Source organism: Giraffa tippelskirchi, chromosome 4 (genome assembly GCF_054371585.1).
Source record: "Giraffa tippelskirchi isolate mGirTip1 chromosome 4, T2T-mGirTip1v1.2.pri, whole genome shotgun sequence".
In the NCBI taxonomy this organism is placed as follows: domain Eukaryota; kingdom Metazoa; phylum Chordata; class Mammalia; order Artiodactyla; family Giraffidae; genus Giraffa; species Giraffa tippelskirchi.
Genome location: NC_137278.1, coordinates 9,147,363 through 9,158,794, shown reverse-complemented (window position 1 = coordinate 9,158,794; position 11,432 = coordinate 9,147,363). Strand labels below are relative to the sequence as shown.

At 47.0% G+C, this 11,432-nt stretch overlaps 1 protein-coding gene across 21 annotated transcripts in view; it reads left to right on the top strand.

The window, feature by feature from the left end:
- The window catches only part of RALGPS1 (Ral GEF with PH domain and SH3 binding motif 1), a 295,428-nt gene that overhangs the window by 1,223 nt on the left and 282,773 nt on the right, over positions 1-11,432 (top strand). The gene's annotated exons all lie outside the window — the stretch shown is intronic.

Sequence of the window (11,432 nt, the reverse complement as noted above, 5' to 3'; positions counted from 1 at the left end):
TCCTGGGACCTGGAGGCTGCTGCAAATCTTAACAGTGGTCGTCTCCAGAAGACTGAAGTAGCAGCCTGGTGAGGGGGCATAACAGGAATGAGGGTGCAGAGGCTTTTGCCTCTTTGTTGCCTGGGAGAGTCTCTCACCTCTGAGCTTTGTTTCTTCCTATGCAAGGTGCGCATCCTGGTACCTGCCTTGTGTGCCTCTCAGGGGCCTTTTGAGGGTGGGATGGAACTGAGCACATCTTTGTGTAAAGCTATGAGTTTGCTGCCTCTGGGCTAGTGGGCAGGTTGTGTTTGGAAATTGAGGGTCGAAAGAGGAGGGGATTTTTTTTTTTTAATTTAATCATTCAATTTAGTTGTGGCTTTGCTGGATCTTCGTTGCTGTGCAGGCTTTTCTCTAGTTGCAGCGAATGGGGGCTACTCTTTGTTGCAGTGCGAGGGCTTCTCATTGCTGAGGCTTCTCTTGTGGCAGCGCACAGGCTCTAGGGTGTGCGGGCTTCAGGAGCTGTGGCTCTCTAGAGAGTTGTGGGCTCTAGAGTACAAGCTCAGTCATTGGGTTGCACGTGCTTAGCTGCTCCGAGGTATGTAGGATCTTCCCGGATCAGGGATGGAACCCATGACTCCTGCAACGGCAGGCGGATTCTTTACCCCTGAGCCACCAGGGAAGCCTGAGGAGGGGATTTCTAATCGGTAGACTGCTTTCTTGTTCACTGTGGGGCTGAGGTTGGTAGTGGGGATGAGGTTTGTGGTGGGATGGTGATTCCTGCTTCCTGTGAGGCCTGTGAGGGAGCTGTGGCAGATGGAAAGCACCGGAACATTTAATTGTTTGCTGACCTTTAGACCCCAACTCCAGTGAGGACTCTGAATTGGAACACGAAGCTGAGACTTGAGCCTTATGGAATTTCCCCTCCCCATCCAAGTATGAACACTGATTTTTATCACATTCCAGAAGGAAGACACCCAAAAGTGGGGAATGCCAAAACTTTGTTAGGTTTCCATGGGATGGAGCGGGGAAAGCAAGATGATGGGACTCCCTCCTGTTTGGAAGAGTATCCCATAGCCAAGCGTGTGACCTCTCATTGCCTCTCCTTACCAGCAGTGTGACCAGTTCCTCCCACCTGTGTTGCATGGACAAAAGAGCAGCAGGAGGAGGCTTCTCCTGAAAGAACCTGCACTTTTCTTCATTTCAGGCACTGTGGGACTTTGGGGAGCCAACTGCCATGGTGCTGGCCTCTCTCACTACCATTTGGTATGGTATCATGGGGATGTCGTCTCAGATGTGGGTCCTTACTGGGGTCTGTGCTCGTGTGGCAGGACCCAGAGGCTCTAAAGGCAGCACGTGTGAATTATCCCGTACTGTCCCGGCAGAAACTGTGTAAATGACTCAGAAAGTGCTGCGCTCTGGGTAACGATTGTGCTCTGTGTGTTCAAAGGAAAGCCCAAACTCAGTGGCCCACAAGAGCTAAAAAATGTGTTGGGTAATGAGAGGATTGGGTTTTTGGTTGGTGTTGTTTGAGTGACAGCATCCAAGGTTGAGAGAGAAACTTCGTTAATGGAAAATATCACATCCAGGGTTCTCTGTGATATGGCTCCAAGTCTACCTTTTAAACTTGATTTTCCTTTTCAGCATGGAGGGTAAGAGCTCTGACTCAGAAGTCAGACAGAGCCGCCTTTGAAGCCTCACACACCAGTTTCTTGACTTCTCAGAGCTTTAGTCTCCTTGTTTGTAAAACAGAGATAATCGTGCCCACCTTGAGAGGTTGCTGTGAAGAGTAAACGTGGCTAGATATGTGAAAACACCTGATGTATTAGGCCCTTGGTGTTAGGGTCTGTTTCTGCCCCTCCCTGAGCACCCTCCTTTCAACACAACAAATAGCATGTCGCATGTAAGGAGAGCAGGGCTGGTCATTTTGAGGCCTTCGCTTCTCGTGTGACCTCGATCCGGCCTTCCCCTGTCCAGGCCTCAGTTTTCTTAGCTGAGTGAGGATATGTGAACATCAGTCAAGAGTGATCCTAGGCTGGCATTCTGATCAGCATGTTTGCCCACAGGGCAGGAAGGAGGACATTGATGACCCGTTATTTAGTTCATTTAAAAGTACCTTTTGAGTGCTTTGCCTGGCACATAGTGAGAGTGAAAGTGAAAGCCGCTCAGCCATGTCCAACTGTTTGTGACCCCATGGACTATATAGTCCATAGAATTCTCCAGGCCAGAATACTGGAGTGGGTAGCCTTTCCCTTCTCCAGGGGATCTTCCCAACCCAGGGATCAAACCCAGATCTCCCACATTGCAGGCAGATTCTTTACCAGCTGAGCCACAAGGGAAGCCCAAGAATACTGGAGTGGGTAACCCACCCCTTCTCTAGTGGATCTTCCCAACCCAGGAATCAAACCAGGGTCTCCTGCATTGCAGGCAGATTCTTTACCAACTGAGCTATTTATCAAAAAATACCTGTTGAGTGCTTTGCCTGGCACACAGTAGGGGCTCATTAAATATTTGTTGAAGGGATGAATGAAGGACTTTCAGAAGACGGCATAGCAGAATAGCAGAATAGCAGGCATATTATCCCTGCTGCTTATATGGATGTTGTATCTGTACCTTCAAAGTACATTTTGTTTATTGAAGAAAAAAAAAGTTGCAACAGCTTTATCGTGAAATTAGTGAAGCTCAACATGAAAGACAAAAGTTATTTCACAGTCCTCTTTCACTACAAATTAAGTTCACTCTGATTTTCACAAACATACAAGTGTTTTTTCATGGTTGCAGTCATACGTATGTGAGCATTTGGAAAAGGCTTGGCAATAAGGAGTTTCTTTAAGCGATGTTTTTATCTTATTTTTTTAAGAATTAAAAAAAAATCGCACATAGTTGTTTTTTTTTTAAAGATAAGTATTTCAAGGGGGAAAAATTGTAAAGTAAGTGTCTTTCTTATCTCAAGCTTCCAGTTCCCAGTCGTCTCCCTAGTGGTAACCACTATTACCATTTTCTTGTTTGTTATATATTCTTTCTCTTACACAAAGAATACCATCCTATACATACTTTTGCTCCTTTATTTATTTACTTGATTTCTTTGGAAATTGTCCCAGCATTGGAAAATGTTCTAATTGGTACACACAGTACCTCCTTAATAGATGTTTTTTTTCACCGATGCCTTGAGCACAGTTTTGTGTCTCCACTCTCCCCCACCCTCCATGATGTTTACTCAGTAATGGTCAGCAGTTATTGTTTAGAAGACTAACGAGACAGCCCTGTTTTTCTCTAGGAAAGAAAAGGCTCCGGTTCCAGTGAACAAAAGACTAAAGGGCAGTCCATGTATCTGGATGCAAGGCAGACACGGAAAGAGAAAGGAAAAAGGATTTGTTCACTAGTAATTGAAAACTGATTTTCATTCAGCCCATGATTCAAAGTCCAGCTGTCACTTACTGGCAGTATGACTTGGGACAATTTACCTAGTCTTTCAGTTTCCTTATCTGTTAAATGGATGATGATAATAGGATCTGCCTTTTGGGGCTTTTTGTGAAGAAGAAACGAGATCATGTGTGGGAAGTACTTGCAGGAATAGGTCATGGTAGTGCTCCACAAGGGGTAGCTGCTGGGTTACTAATAATCTTTTTTCGCAGACACTTACTGGGCGGTGGAGGGTGAGCCACAGGAGATGCCCAAAGTCCTTGCCCTCACGAGGTGCTCACATGCTCTGCAGGGAGACTGGCACACAGGTCACTGAAGACAGAACAGGGCCCAGGGGTGCGGAGTTGGGCAGTGTGGGGGTCATGGAGGCAGGAAACAATGACTTTTCCCCGGTGGTTTGGGAATGGCTTGCCACCTCCTCTGTGAAACCCACTCAATTCTTCTGCAAGTGACCACTCCTGTCTACACTCCCTTGGCATTCTTGTGTGAGTAACCTGGATTGGAGCATGCAACTCGCTATCACATGCATTGTTTTATGCCCATGTCTCCTCTCTGCACAGGGAGTCTCCTACTTCCTTTGCTCCTGCGTTTCCAGGGTAGACTCTTGGTGGACCTTGTGATGGACCTCTGCTCAGACAAGTCATGCTACCAAACGCTGGCACACTCTTCTTGATAGGTCTTCAGGTCTCTAATGAAACCCAGACTCTGGACTCTGTTGCTTCACTCCCCAGGTACTTGAGTACGGACCAAGACACACGTGTGCCGTCTGCCAGCTGTAGGTTTTGGGTCTGAATGGTGGTACTTGTCCTACCGAGTCTTGGGAGAGGGAAGAATTATTTGCTCCAGATAGTCCAGGACAAGATGGGGAAACGGAAAGAAGGATGAGTCTGAAAATGAACTGCTCACGCTTGCTGAAACCCATCTCCCGCTTCCTCCGAAGTGTGGCTGCTGACCTTCCTTTGAGGTGGGCTAGTGGAGGAGCAGGCTAGCTGAGTAGGTGGTCTGTAGATGCTGTGATGAGGGATGGGGAGCAGTGGTAGGGTTGGCCTCTGCGAGGGGCATCCTGGGGCATTTCTGGGGCCACTTCCTTCCTGTGGGCATTCATCTACCAGCCTCGCTGTGCTCTTGCTTTGGGCCCAGCTGTTTGCTGAGTGCTGGCCATGTGGAGATGGAAGAGTTGTGTCCTACCTTCAGGGAGCTGACGGTTAGTGGAGGAGTCACGTGCAAATAGAACATGACCAGAAGGGGATTGGTGATAACAGAGGAGCCCAAGTGATGTGGCCAAGCAGATTCCAACTCCGGAGCCAGAGCTGGGTTCCGATTCTGACTCATCCACACACAATCTCTGTGACCGTGGGCAAGCGTCTTCCCCATTGTTAGTCTCAGTGAACTGATAGGAAAATGGGAATGGCAGGGTTACCTGCCTGGAGGCTGTTGTTGAAGATTCAGTGAAATAATGCTGTGGGCTGCTCAGCAAGTGCCTGACTAGAAGCTGATGCTTACAGAGTACCCATTGTACTTAATTATCCTTAGTGTTGGGGCAGCACCAGGAAGCACCTGCTTGGCTGTTTTCTCTGGATTCCGGTGTAGCGGTGATGGTGCCAGTCAGTGGTGAAGGTGAAGGTGATGGCCACGGTGTCTGAGAAACCAGCTCTGAGGTCACAGAGTGCTCAAGGAGTCCTCGGGACTTTCTTCACGGGCCCGCAAGTGATTCTTCTCCCTTTTCTGCTCGTGGTCTTCTGATAGGTGGTTCCAGCCCAGCACCACCCCGAGCCCCTTCTCTTTGATCCCCTGCACTGATCAGTTCCACGGCTTTTCCCCACAGGAGGCATGAGTCCGGCTTGTCTCACCTGCACTTTCTGAGGAGAGCAGAGACTGTGCAGACCCGGGAGGCACATCCCCCCTCATTGTTCTGCAAAGCTTTCAGGTCCATTGTGTTCTTTACAGGAGACTTACTACCTCAGTGTCAGGGAAGCAGATAGGGCAGCACTTATAGCAGACCTTGGAGTCAATCCTGTGCGGGTTTGTGTCCTGACCCCACTTGCAAGCCCTGTGGCTTCAAGCAGGTGACCACTGCTCTGTTTCCTAATCAACACAGGAATCCCGATGATACTTACCTGCCCCTGGTTCTTACCTGACTTGAAGGAGATGAGAGGAACAGGGCTTAGCATAGTGCTCGCACATCATGAACATCCAGTCAGGGTGAGCTCGAACAGTGTTCTGTTAACCTCTTGACGTCCAGGGCTGTCAGGATGCATGTTTTGGGGGGATGCTCACTTATTGCCTATGAGTTATGTGAGTTATTGCACATGGAATGTATGGAGAGGATGGTGCAGGCTGCTGGGAGCACCCAGGGTGGCAGGCAGTACTCAGCCTGCCTTGGGACTGTGCATGCAAGCCTGGACTCCCACAAAAGCAGAAGATGCTGGTGAGTGGGAGGACAGGGTCAACCCCGTGGGTGGGCCCTGTCTCAGACCTGTCCAGGAGCTGAAGGCTGGTTTCCCAAGTTCTTGCTGTCGCACTGTTCTGTGATTCCATGTAAATAATGGGACTTTAGTGTAAACTCATATATAATATAAACTCATGCAACATTATACTTTACCCTCATTAGGATTTAAATGTTTTTATTATCTGATTGTATTTTAAGGTTAAGACAGTTACTTGAGTAATCAAAAGAAAATGTAAATATTTGGCCTCAACTGTCAAAAGTTTCCTTGAAAAAAAAAAGTTCCCATGAAAATCATCTTGTTAGAGACAAAAGAAAGAATGATGAATAATTAAGTTCGTATTTATTGGATACAGTAATTCTCACCCACTCTTGTATGAGCTTGATAAGTAGGTCAGGGGAAATCTGTGCTTTTGATGCATTTCTGAGTTACTAAATGTTTGTGGAAAACAAGTTAGTGAATTCTGGAGAATTTGGTGTGTCTCTTTTTGTGGCAGTAGTCTGTTATGTGGAATTAGGGACTTTCACTATGTTGATATTTCTTGTTCTGTGCCCTCTCTGTAGCTGTGTGCTTTTTTTTTTTTCCCTCTCTAGGCACCGTATCTCTAGCACTTTGTGTCCACTGGCATCTAGGGTTGTTCCCACTGGGTTCCCACAGCGCCCTGGTGCAGTGGGTAGTAACACTGTGTGACCGGCCTCAGCTTCCTCTCAGCCCGCTACCAGACTTTGCAGAGTAAGAGTCTGCATTTTTCCTTCCCACCACGTTCAGGGGCTAGCCCAGGGCCTAGTAACTGGCAGCCAGAACAATCTGAGTGTGGTGTTCCCTCTGCTTTAAACCCCGCAGTAGCTTCTGGTTTCTCTTAGAAAAAAGCCAAATGGTTTACATGGCCCGCAGGTGTAACAGCTTGCTCTTCAGGGTAACTGTGAGTCACATCTGTACCCCCCCAGGTACAGTGTATGCAATCCTGTCACACCATGGACTGTGGCTTCTCTGCCCACCGTCCGGTCCTCAGAGCCTAGAGCAGCTTCCGGCACGTAGTAAGTAGTCCATAAATGTTTGTTAAATGGACACATGGAATAAAGGGCAAGTGCCCAGTGACTGATCCGAACCTGTAAAACGAGAAGGCTGTTGGATCTGAGGTCCCTTCATCATAAAATATTTCCTCAACACTTTACAGAGTCTCTGACACCTTGTTTTTTAGCTTCATATTGATTCTGCAGGGTGGGTGGGGGGTCGACTTTGGTGTTTGGAGGAGAAAACTGAAGCTCAGAGAGGGTGAACAAATTGCCCAAGATGGAGCTACGGGAGATACAGAGGGCTTCTCAAGTGTCTTTTCTCACAGCCCGGGCTGCTTTGGGGTGTGGTTTCTGACACACACTGGAAGAGCCACAGGTGAGACTGGTAAATAGATTCATGGAGAAAAGATACTTGCAGTAGTTCCTCTTGGTTTTAGTTGTTTTTTCCTGATAATTTGAAAAGTCGAGTTCAATTTGGGACGATGGGTTTAAGGTCTGAGATCAGGAAACACTGATCTTGTAAACAGTGAAGGTATAGGATTGATGTATGTGCTGATTGGTTGGTGACTAAGATTAGAATTTGTTCTTGGGAAAATTTTTGATAAGAGTAGAAGTTACTTGCTGACTGATATGTAGCATTGTTGTCATTGTTTAGTCGCTGAGTCGTGTCCGACTCTTTGCGACCCTATGGACTGCAGCATGCAGTCCCTGTCCATCACTAACTTCCAGAGCTTGCTCAAACTCATGTCCATTGCATCAGTGATGCCATCCAACCATCTTACCCTCTGTTGTCCCCTTCTGCCCTCAATCTTTTCCAGCATCAAGGTCTTTTCCAATGAGGTGGCTCTTTGCCTCAGGTGGCCAAAGTATTGGAGCTTCTAGCTTCAGTCCTTCCAATGAATATTCAGGACTGTTTTCCTTTAGGATTGACTGGTTTGATTTCCTTGCAGTCCAAGGGACTCTCAAGAGTCTTCTCTAGCACTGCAATTCAAAAACATCCATTCTTCAGCACTCAGCCTTCTTCACGGCCCAACGCTCACATACATATGTGACTACTGGAAAAACCATAGCTTCGACTATGTGAACCTTTGTCGGCAAGGTGACGTCTCTGCTTCTTAATACACTGTCTAGTTTGTCATAGCTTTCCTTGCAAGGAGCAAGTGTCTTTTAATTTCATGGCTGCAGTCACCATCCGCAGTGATTTTGGAGCCCAGGGAAAGAAAATCTTGTCACCGTTTGCACCTTCTGTTTGCCATGAAGTGATGGGATCGGATGCCAGGATCTTAGTTTTTTGAATGTTGAGTTTTAAGCCAACATTTTCACTCTGCTCTTTCATGATCGTCAAGAGGCTCTTTAGTTCCTCGTCACTTTCTGTGACTTTTTACGACCCTATGGACTGTAGCCTGCCAGGCTTCTCTGTCCATGGGATTCTGCAGGCAAGAATATTGGAGTGGGCTGCCATGTCCTCCTCCAGGGGATCTTCCCGACCCAGCGATCAAACTCTCATCTCTTACATCTCCTGCATTGGTAGGCAGTTTCTTTACCATGAGTGCCTCCTGGGAAGCCCTGATATGTAGCATTATTTTGATGTTTTCAAAAGATGCTGGTTGCTTCAGTTAGCCTGTTTCTCTAATTTATCTCTGGGTATACCTGCCATGGGGCTCTTTTGCAGTGAGCACTGCTGCAGCCTTTGTGCTTATCAGATATAGTGTCAGTCAGATCTGAAGGTTAGAGGTCATCAAGGCTGCTCTTCCCACTTTCCACATGAAGGTGGATGGACTTTGCCAGGGTTTTCAGACTCAGGCGTCCTGGTTCTCCACCTGTAAAACCTGTGGACTTCCATTTGTGTGTTGCAGTTTCTCAGCAGCTGCCTGCCTTTCATGTAGTGTTGCTCATAGACCATGTCCATTAGGAAGCATTTATCTCTGATGAAAACCGAAGCTTCAGGGTCCCCCATTGAATCTGCACTGTGACTGTAGGGAACAGGAGCTAAGACCTAACTTGGTGTCCAGCTGCTGTTTTCAGTGATATTGGCTGGCTGAGAAAAGGCAGTCCCTCTTGTGGTCTGTTAGCAATATGTATTTGATCTCAGGGGGCTTTGTCATGATATTAGTTGCTGAGAGATTGTTGGAACTTACTTTTATCAATATAGCCAGCATACTAGTGGAACTTGGAGAGCAGCCTGGTATTATAGGAAGATCACTGGGTATGAAGTCAGAAAGCCAAGTGTGTTAGTTTGCCCTGATACCTGCTTTCCAAGGAAACAGGAATCTCCCCAATGTGTTTGCATCCTTTCTTCAGTAGGAAAGCCCCAGTTTTAAGATCTGAGGTTGCCTTGCAAGGGTTGTGTCAGAGTAAAGACTGTTGTTGTTCAGTCGCTCAGTTGTGTCCAATTCTTTGTGACCCCATGGACTGCGGCATGCCAGGCTTCTCTGTCCTTCACCATCTCCCGGAGCTTGCTCAACTCAGGTCCATTGAGTCGGTGATGCCATCCAACCATCTCATCCTCTGTCATCTCCTCCTCCTCCTGCCTTCAGTCTTTCTCAGCATCAGGGTCTTTACCAAGAGTAAAGATAGTTAGATCTTATTAAAGTATTGTACCAGTCACCAAAGGCAGCCTTATTCCTTGTTCTTCCGTCTTCCAGACCTACCTGCCTGCTAGTCCGTCTGTTCATCTGTCCGTCCATCCATCATCTACCCGCTCACCCTCACGTCCATCCAGTTGTTGTTCAGGGCCTGCGGATCTGAATGTGGGGCTGCAGCAGAGGAAAAAGACAAGTCTGGTCCTTGCTGCCTTTTGGCTTACAGTCTAGTAGAGGTGTGTAAGCGTAAAAATAAGTCCAAAATAATAACAAATAAGTGTAGGAAAGGTTAATTACAGCACTGACAGTGGCCACAAAAGAAGAGTACAAGGTGCTCAGAGGCCGTAAACCAGATGGTTTTACCTGGCTGGGCGGTCAGAGACAGCATCCCAGAGGGAAGAGGAGGTGGGGTTAGCCAGGAGAAGAGGTGGCTGCAGGTGGAAACAGTACAGTGTTTGGAGTCAGAAAACCTGGGTTCCTGCTCTGAGTCACTTAGTTTTGTTAGCCTTGAGAGAGGCACTTAATTTCAATCTCCTTGAAAGTGATCGTAATACTGACTTTGTGATATCTTACTGATCAGGAACACTAAAATAAAAAAAAATTAAAAAAAGAAGACTATTTCAAGTGCTGGGTTTGGCACAGTGATGGCACAGTGATAAAAAATCCACCTGCCAATGCAGGAAACGCAAAAGATGTGGTTTTGATCCTTGGGTCAGGAAGATCCCCAGAGAAGGAAGCGGCAACTCATTCCAGTGTTTTTGTTTTAAGTTTTGTTTTTTTGGGCACGAGCCCTGTGGGATCTTAGCTTCCCGACCAGGGATCACACCTGCACCCCCTGCATTGCAAGGCGAAGTCTTAACCACTGGACTGGTGGGGAAGTCCCTCATTCCAGTGTTTTTGACTGGAAAATTCCATGGACAGGGGCCTGGTGGACTATAGCCCGTGGGGTCGCAAAGAAGCAGACACGACTCAGCAACTGAGCATGCCAGCATTTCAAGTGCTAGCAAAGATGTGGAGCAGCCAGAATGCTCACAACCTGCACAGGTCACAGTCTGCACACACGTGGGTGTGTGGATTGGTTCAGCCAGTTTGGAGAAGTGCTTGTCATCATCTAACAAAGCTGAACATTTAGTCAGCTATGACCCAGTCGTTCCACTCTTGGGTATCAACCCAGCATGAAGGCATACAAATGTACCACATGGCACCACTCAAAAGGGTTACAGCAGCACCCTCTGTGATGGCCCAGGCTGGAAACAGTCCCAGTGTCTGTCGGTATAGAGTCGACAGGAACAGGGTAAGCTCTCACAGTGGGAAAACAGTAAGTGAACAGCCATGAAAAATCAGGATGAATTTCACAAACATAATGTTCATTCAGGTGGAAAAGGTCATGTCCTGTATCGCTCCATTCATAGAAAGTTTAAATAGACAGACATAATCTCTGCTGTTAGAAACCAGAGTGGTGGCCACCGGTGGGAGGCTGGTAGAGATGGAAGGAGGTGTGGTGGGTTTTTGGAGGGAATCGAAGTGTTTTCGCCCCATCTGGGTGCTGTGACCTGGGTGTGTTCACTTTGTGAGACTCCTTTGACCTGTGCACTTGCATTGTGTTACTGTATGCATTCTTCTGCACGCATGTTGCATTTCCATGGGAAGTTTGTTTAAAACGCTGACGGAAGGAAGCTTATCAGTCATGTTCCACTCAAATTATTATTAATGGTGAGAATGGAAGTTTTTTTGTATTGATGAATAAAATAATCATTTTAACATATTTCATCTTTATCTCTTCCTTTGATCTTTGCATTTGTTTTGTAATGTAAAGAACATATCAGTGCCTTAGAACATATATTTAATTTACAAATAAACATATGTATGTTAGAGGTATTTGCTTAATGCGTGTTCAGCTGTTAGTAGTGAAGGATCAGAGAGTTTGATGAGCTGTGGCTCAAGGTCATAACAGAAGGGGCGGCCCAAGCAGGGGCCTGGCTGCGGGA